General features: G+C 29.5%; 1 pseudogene; it reads right to left on the minus strand.

The window, feature by feature from the left end:
• Window positions 1-1996: 1996 nt before the first annotated feature.
• LOC110825772 (agamous-like MADS-box protein AGL80 pseudogene) lies at window positions 1997-2539 on the minus strand (annotated as a pseudogene).
• Window positions 2540-7272: the final 4733 nt, after the last annotated feature.

Genomic DNA, 7272 nt, shown 5'->3' on the forward strand with positions numbered 1-7272 from the left:
AGTCGTTTGTGATATAAGCGAGTTTAACCTTCTTTCTAGCCATAGTGTTTTGTTGTGTCTATCCAAGGAGCAAGTGAGTGTATATATAGAATGAGACAAACATTGAATAGTTATTAGTAAGGAATGGGGACTGGAGCATTTTAATATAGTAGAATATACCATGTAAGGTAAGATATGGTGCATTTTAAAATTGCAAGTGAAATGTTCAAATTATCTCCAAAAATATTATGTCTTTAATAGAGGATATGGGAAAATCTTGTCATTTAAGGAATGTATTTCACAAAATTTAATTAATAAAATAATGAAAGGCTGCACTTATCTAAAATCATCCAATCCTCCCTTTTAATTACAAGTTATTGATTCATTATAATGCACTTATATACCTACTCTCTCTTGCATTATCCCAGCATGCATTCACACTTGAAATTAATCATACATGGCAACCATACACACCTCCTTATCTTATACACACTCACAGTTATTACTCTTAATCATCAACTAATGTGGTCACCTCCTTCCAAATCAAACTTAATTATGTGTCTTGATCTCCTACACCTACCACCAATTAAGAATCAATTGTAACATCATACTACACTTACTAGAGTAACATACTATAATATTGAAAAAATTTTAATGTTGTAGTTTGTGTCACTGGAATTAAATATGGTCTTGTTTTATATTAGTAACATTTTTTTTAGTAGTAAGAAACTATATATCATTGATTTTTGAGTATTTATATATGTAAAAGAAATTTAAAATATTAATTGCTTAAAGTGTTTGAAATTAGCCGTCAAAATTTTTTTTCTATATTTATTATTCTATGTGATTGTATATATTTAAATATGTATTTGTATATATTGTACATTTCTTCTTGCATAAAGTATTAGTTAACAATTCACAGATTGTTGAGTTTGAAAATTATTTATTTCAGTTTTTTTCCATATTCTGAACAAAATAGTTGCATCGTGAAATTTTATTTATGATCGTTAGAGATTCTCCAATATATTTAAGTTATTTAAAATATTGCATGTTTTGACTAAAATAAAATTTTTAGAATTATATTTAAATTTCAGATTAATCAAAATATTAATTATTTTAGGTATTTGGATTATATCGGGATTTTCTTTGAGGAAAATATTATTCCTTAATGCCATTATCCCAAATTTTAATTTTATGATCTGGAGAGCGCATCATATTTATTAAATTTTATACAAACATCTCATTTGAAATCTAAACAAATTTGAGTATCTAGCTAGCTTAATCTTCATCCTAACTAAACTGAATTTCTACATATAATGCATCAATAATGCTTCTGTCCTCTCTCAATTGTGTATAAAAAAAGAAAAGAAAGAAGAGAAAAGAGAATTTTGATAGCATAAATTTATATTGAGCATGCATATATTTTAACATATAGTAATACAGACACGTCAAGCCGGGGAAAGGGAGAAATTAAAGAATGAAGAGTAGGACTAGCACATAAAATATAAAATATTGAGGTGAAGATTAATCTAAAGAAAATCATAACATAAAGCAATCTAAGTACATGGATGTATGTGATCCAACGACTATGACTGTGATGATGACAGCTACAACAATTTGGACGATGACTATAACGACTAAGAAACTGATCTATGGTGGAATTTAATTGGTTATTTAAAGTACATCTCCAACAACACCCCCAAAATATTCAAAATTAAATATCATAATACTCAATTCCTAAAGGTAATTAAACACACTGGACCATATCAATCAATTATTCTGGTTGTTCTGATTTGTGAATGGCACCATCACCTCTGCATGTTCCCCGTTAGACCCTACATAAGGTAGTTACTATGCTTGAGGATTCATCCCATCAATGAACTGCATCTACAGCTACTACAACTTTTGCACCATAGAATCCTCCTAGATTTGAGTGAAAGTCTCACCAGGACCCTTCATTACTCCTCCGTCTGTCGCCTCCTGAGGCTGAGGTGACTTGCTGAGTGTTTCCATCCTCTTACTTTACCATTGCCTCTACCTTTGCTAGGTCAACAGATACCCCATCTTTTGACACAATATGGGCCAATAATGTTATTTGATCTAACCAAAACTCACATCTACTGAACTTTGCATGCAACTTGGCTCTTCGAAGTATCCTTAGCACTATTGCCAAATGTTTCGCTTGTTCTACCGGATCACTCAAGTATATCATGATATCTGTTATCTCCTTCTTGCAATTATCATTGCGCTTCTTTTTTAGTTGGTCCGTTGCCTTAGTGATCCTCTGGTGCATGAAGCTTTCTTGATGCACCATCTTCTTGCTCTGCTCCATCTCGGGCATCCTCTTAAAGTCAACAAGCACGTGTTGGCCTCCGAGAGGGAAAAACCAAAGATCTGGTTGCAAGTCATAAGGGCTGTAAATAATTTCACAGGCTTTGATATCGCAAAGAGTGCTAAGTTCGCTCACTTTCTTCATCAGCTCATTCTTCCTTTTCTTGAATATGGCATTTCTTGCAGAGTTGTTAGTGATATAAGCAAGGTTAACCTTCTTTCTAGTCATGGTATTTTATCATGTGTGCCCAAGGGGCGGGAGTGGGTAGATATAAAATGATACAATGGTTGAATAGCTATTAATAAGGAATGGGGGGTGGAGCATTTTAATATAATAGAATATACAATGTAAGGTAAGATGTGGTGCATTCTAAATTATTTCAAATTATATACTATACACATGGTTTGATGCACTAAATATCATGTGTATATATTTTTTCTATATACAATTAAAGATTTAAATAAAATATTCTGCATCTAGCATTTAATATTCAGAAAAGTGTAATACATATATATATACCTGCATATATAATTGCTCTCCTTTTTTACCGTCTGCCTAACTCAATTTATAGGGAGATTCATTTTTGAATTGAAAATGTGCATTTGGAACTCAAGCCCATAATATGATGAGCAGGTTACATAAATCTTTATTTTTATATATACAATAAATTAGCCACACACGAGGAACTGGATTCATAGCCACTTCCTTAATTACCATCATCGTACCACAATTATATACGCGCACCTTTTCTTTTGACTCACTTTATACATATATATATAAGACTTGCTCTTTAGCTAATTATAATGATTTGCAAACATTTCAAATGTAATCCTGTATTTGTTTTTTATACTCTTCTAATATAGACGTACTAATAATCCATTCCCAAGTCACAACAAAGTTTCAAAATATCTTCTTTGATTTCAGAAGACCTGCAAATCAAAATTAATAATACACATATATACATGTAAAAACATATTACATTTCATTCTTTATATCTGTATATTTAATTTATATATCGATTTCAAACTAAAATCATATATATAATTTTCAATTAATAACTATATTAAGATCTTATACAAGTAGACAAGAAAAGTTAAATATATACTTTGATAATTTTTATAATCCTCCTATAATCTTAACTGCAACCAATCCCCTTCATTTTCTTTTCTTCAAAGAAAAATCTCCATGTATTAGATCCTTATTGCAAGCTTGATGCCACGTTAATTCACCAGCTCAGTTAACTTGTTCTAACCATAGACAACTCTGATTATCTACTCACTCTCTTAAGTGTAAGTGTAGAAATTAAAGAAAATGACCATATTCAACATACTCATTAATTTACCCTCTATATTAGCTTCAATTATCTCCTATAAGAAAAAGTAAAAACTTAAAAAATGTCAAATTGAGCATTATACAATAACATAAGTAGAAAAGTAAGAACTCTGTAACCTTTAAAGGTGAAACAATAGCTAAATAAACAAAATAGAAGAATCAATGTAAACCATCATTGTACGAGTTCTAATGGTATGTATACATACCCACTAAATAGTCTCTTTCATTGGCTAGTTAGAACCAATGTTAGAGCATCATAAACCCATCCAGAGGGCTAGAGAAATAGTCAAAGCTAATAAAAAATCTTCTTATTCAATGTGGTACTCCAAGAACAATACAATTCATCTTAAATCACTCCTTAGCAGCCGTCATCTCCTGATTCACCACTAGTTCGAAATCCTAGGTAAAGCTATTACAAAAGCTATATTACTCACTAAAATCACCAATACTTGGCTTCAATAGGTCCTAATCCAATTAAGTATGGATGTTTTCGAGATTTTTTACCTACTTAGGCTTAGTAATTCACCAAGTAATTGAAGTCTCTAAGCTTGAAGTTGAGTTTAACTATAAGTGAAATCATTTTCAGTAGTTTTGATGTCAAGACTGTTGATATTTTTCAAATTTGTTTCCTACTTGGCTTATCAATTCACCATGCTGAAGAGAAAGTTGTGTAAGGAGGCATGTCTTTTTTTTCGAACTCTCTTTTTTATTTTATAGTATTCTGTGAAAATTTGAACTTTTTAGGATGTCGTCAAACAAATATGAGAAATAGGAGTTAGTATTTATTCAAATAGCAAATAGATCTCTTTACTCAAGTTGATGATGAAATAGGGAGGATAATTAGTTCAATTTCTACAAGTGACTATGTGCTTTATTAGATATTTAGAAGATTGGGTGATGGTTTAAGCTTTTGCAATCTTCATCAATTGACTATCTCAAATGTACATAAGCTCCAATATTCTACCATTCACTTCCTTTTACAATTTCTAAAATATTGAAATAGTTAATTGTTACAAGATAAATCAAAATAAATTATTTTAGAAATAAACAAGTTAAAAACATAAAAATTTCAGTATAAGTACATATATGCATATATATAGTTAAAACATAAACAGCTATATCTAACTCATGAAAGAATTCTTTGCTGAAATGTAACTTACCTTTTGATGTATTGGTATGAGGCTATGAAGGGGGATCATACAACAAATGTTTTAAGAATATGCTTTTTTCGTGTTTAGCTTCTATTTCGAATCACCTATATTATCATATAATTTTATTCTTAAATTGTGCTTTTAATTTTTCTACGGCTAGTGGTTTTGTGTTTTCTTGTAATCTCTCTTTAAAAATGATGGAATTGTCCTTATTGACAAAATTATTTTTTATTATTCAAAGAGAAAAAGGACATGCAACTACCATTTTAATAATAAAATTATCTTTTCATTAAGGAAAAATATGCAATACCTAACCTACAGCCGAACCCTTAAAAAGATTTATCCCCAAAGAAAATTGTAGGTTACCTTGCCAACAAAGTGCTAATTATTTAGAATTAATTAATAGTGTCCAGTATAAAATAAACTAATAGAGTAACATAATAAGATGAATGAAGATTAAGATGATGTTGTATGGCTATCTTCTTTGATAAATAAAGTTATCTTCCTTTTAAAAAAAATTCATGATAATTAGAAAATTAAAAAGTTCTATAACAATAAACATATATATATATACTTCATTAATTATGTAGAATAGTGATAAATAGCTAAAACCTATAACGCAAACTATTTATAAGAAGATAGTTTGAAATTATATTTCCTAAATATAACATCTTGAATCTTCCAGTTAAGGAAGTTAAGGGTAATTGATGCATCCCAAATTATATGATCGATATGTAATACATGAGGGAGCTTCACATGTAAAGTAACCCTACAGGTAATCCAACATTTAAAAGTATGTCCCCTAGGACTTCTTATATCACTTTTTTTGTTTTCTTGTGTATATAACAAATTTTTTTTTTGCCTAAGATAAAGTATATTTGTATTAAATTTATTGAATTAAAAAATAACAATCTCGTTCTAGAAGAACACATTTTTTTCAAAAAAGAGGATAAAAGGAGAACTTTATTATGCAATTTATATTTTTAATATAGTTTTGGGTATCAGAGCCATATTTTGATACAACTTCTCTGTCATCCTTTTCACGAATTAATCCAACCATGTTTCCCATTTCCTCTTTCTCCACAATGTTCTTTGCAACCATCTATCATTATTTATCTTCTATCAAAGTCACCCTTATTCATTATTTTTTGTATGGAAAACACAATTTATTCATATATTAGCTATCTAAATTCTTCTAGATATATTAACAGCTCTAATACCATGTTATCTTGTGAGAAATGAAAATTGTGTATTATTATTGAGATACCACTACTTATAGGCATATTATGTATATAGTTTCACAAAGAAAAAATTAAATGAAAATTAAATACACATTTACACCATAAATGCACTAAAAAGTATGGAATAATATATGAGATAAGAATTTATATTGTTGGCAATAGTATACTATGGTCAATAAATTGTTATATTATTGGATCATATTTGCTAGTTCTAGTTAATAAAATTTCAAGTATTTTCATAAAAAGGGCTTGAATTATTAGTAGCTTCCTATATCAAAAATGAGTTTTTAGCTAATAGGTAGGTTAATGTATTATTAACCAAATTCTACATGATACCAAAGATGTGTAATAGGAAAGATGTATGGGAGGTTGTTCTGAGATGGTGATGTTGGCAATAGCTGGAAAATAAGCTGACTAGTCATTGTGGTGTGGGATGAGGTGTTAATAGGAAAAGTGAATAGGAATTTATAGAGTTGTAAAGCTCTAGCAGATATGCACTATTTTCAAGTGTCTGTGATTGAGTGAGAGGGAGCAACAAAGCTGCTTGGAAGAGAGGAACAAATGGGTTTGAGAGGATATTGGTAAAAGCTTGGAGATCTTTGGTGGTGTGGGTGATATGTGTGATTTTAGTTGTTTTTTTTCTTTTCAGTGCGCATATAGCCAAAGGAACGCTTGTTCCAATTCTTAAAATCTATAAGGTATCCATTAACTCATATAGGCATGATCCTTGGAGCTTCTATACATACAATATGAAATTCACACACAACCAAAATTAATCAATTATACGTCAACTAGTTTAAACAGTTAAGTGTCTCGAATAACCCTTTCATATTGCTGTTAAACATCATCACACATAGAGATATAGGAAGTTGTTTTAGATGTGTAATGTAGTGTTTAAACTATGTTGTTGTTATTTATGCATTTTTTTTGCTATTATTTTATGCTCCAAGGTCTCATTTATTTTAGATGATGCTATTGGTTGATTTTGCTATATAAGCATTCCTTATGGTTTGTTTTAAAAATCTACTTGTTATGGGTAAAAGGTATATTACTTTTCAGAAAAATATTACTTTTAAAATATAGAATTGAAATTTAGGATTTAGATTTTTTAATAATAATTCATACATTTCATTAATTAGATGACATAACCTCTTAAAGATAATCTACAAAAATGCACAATTTGAATCTAAAATCTCTTATGAAGAGAAAAAATACCAATCATATTGTTAAGGAAAGA

The sequence above is a fragment of the Carica papaya genome, chromosome 2 (genome assembly GCF_054855325.1).
Source record: "Carica papaya isolate Zhongbai chromosome 2, ASM5485532v1, whole genome shotgun sequence".
Taxonomy (NCBI): Eukaryota; Viridiplantae; Streptophyta; class Magnoliopsida; order Brassicales; family Caricaceae; genus Carica; species Carica papaya.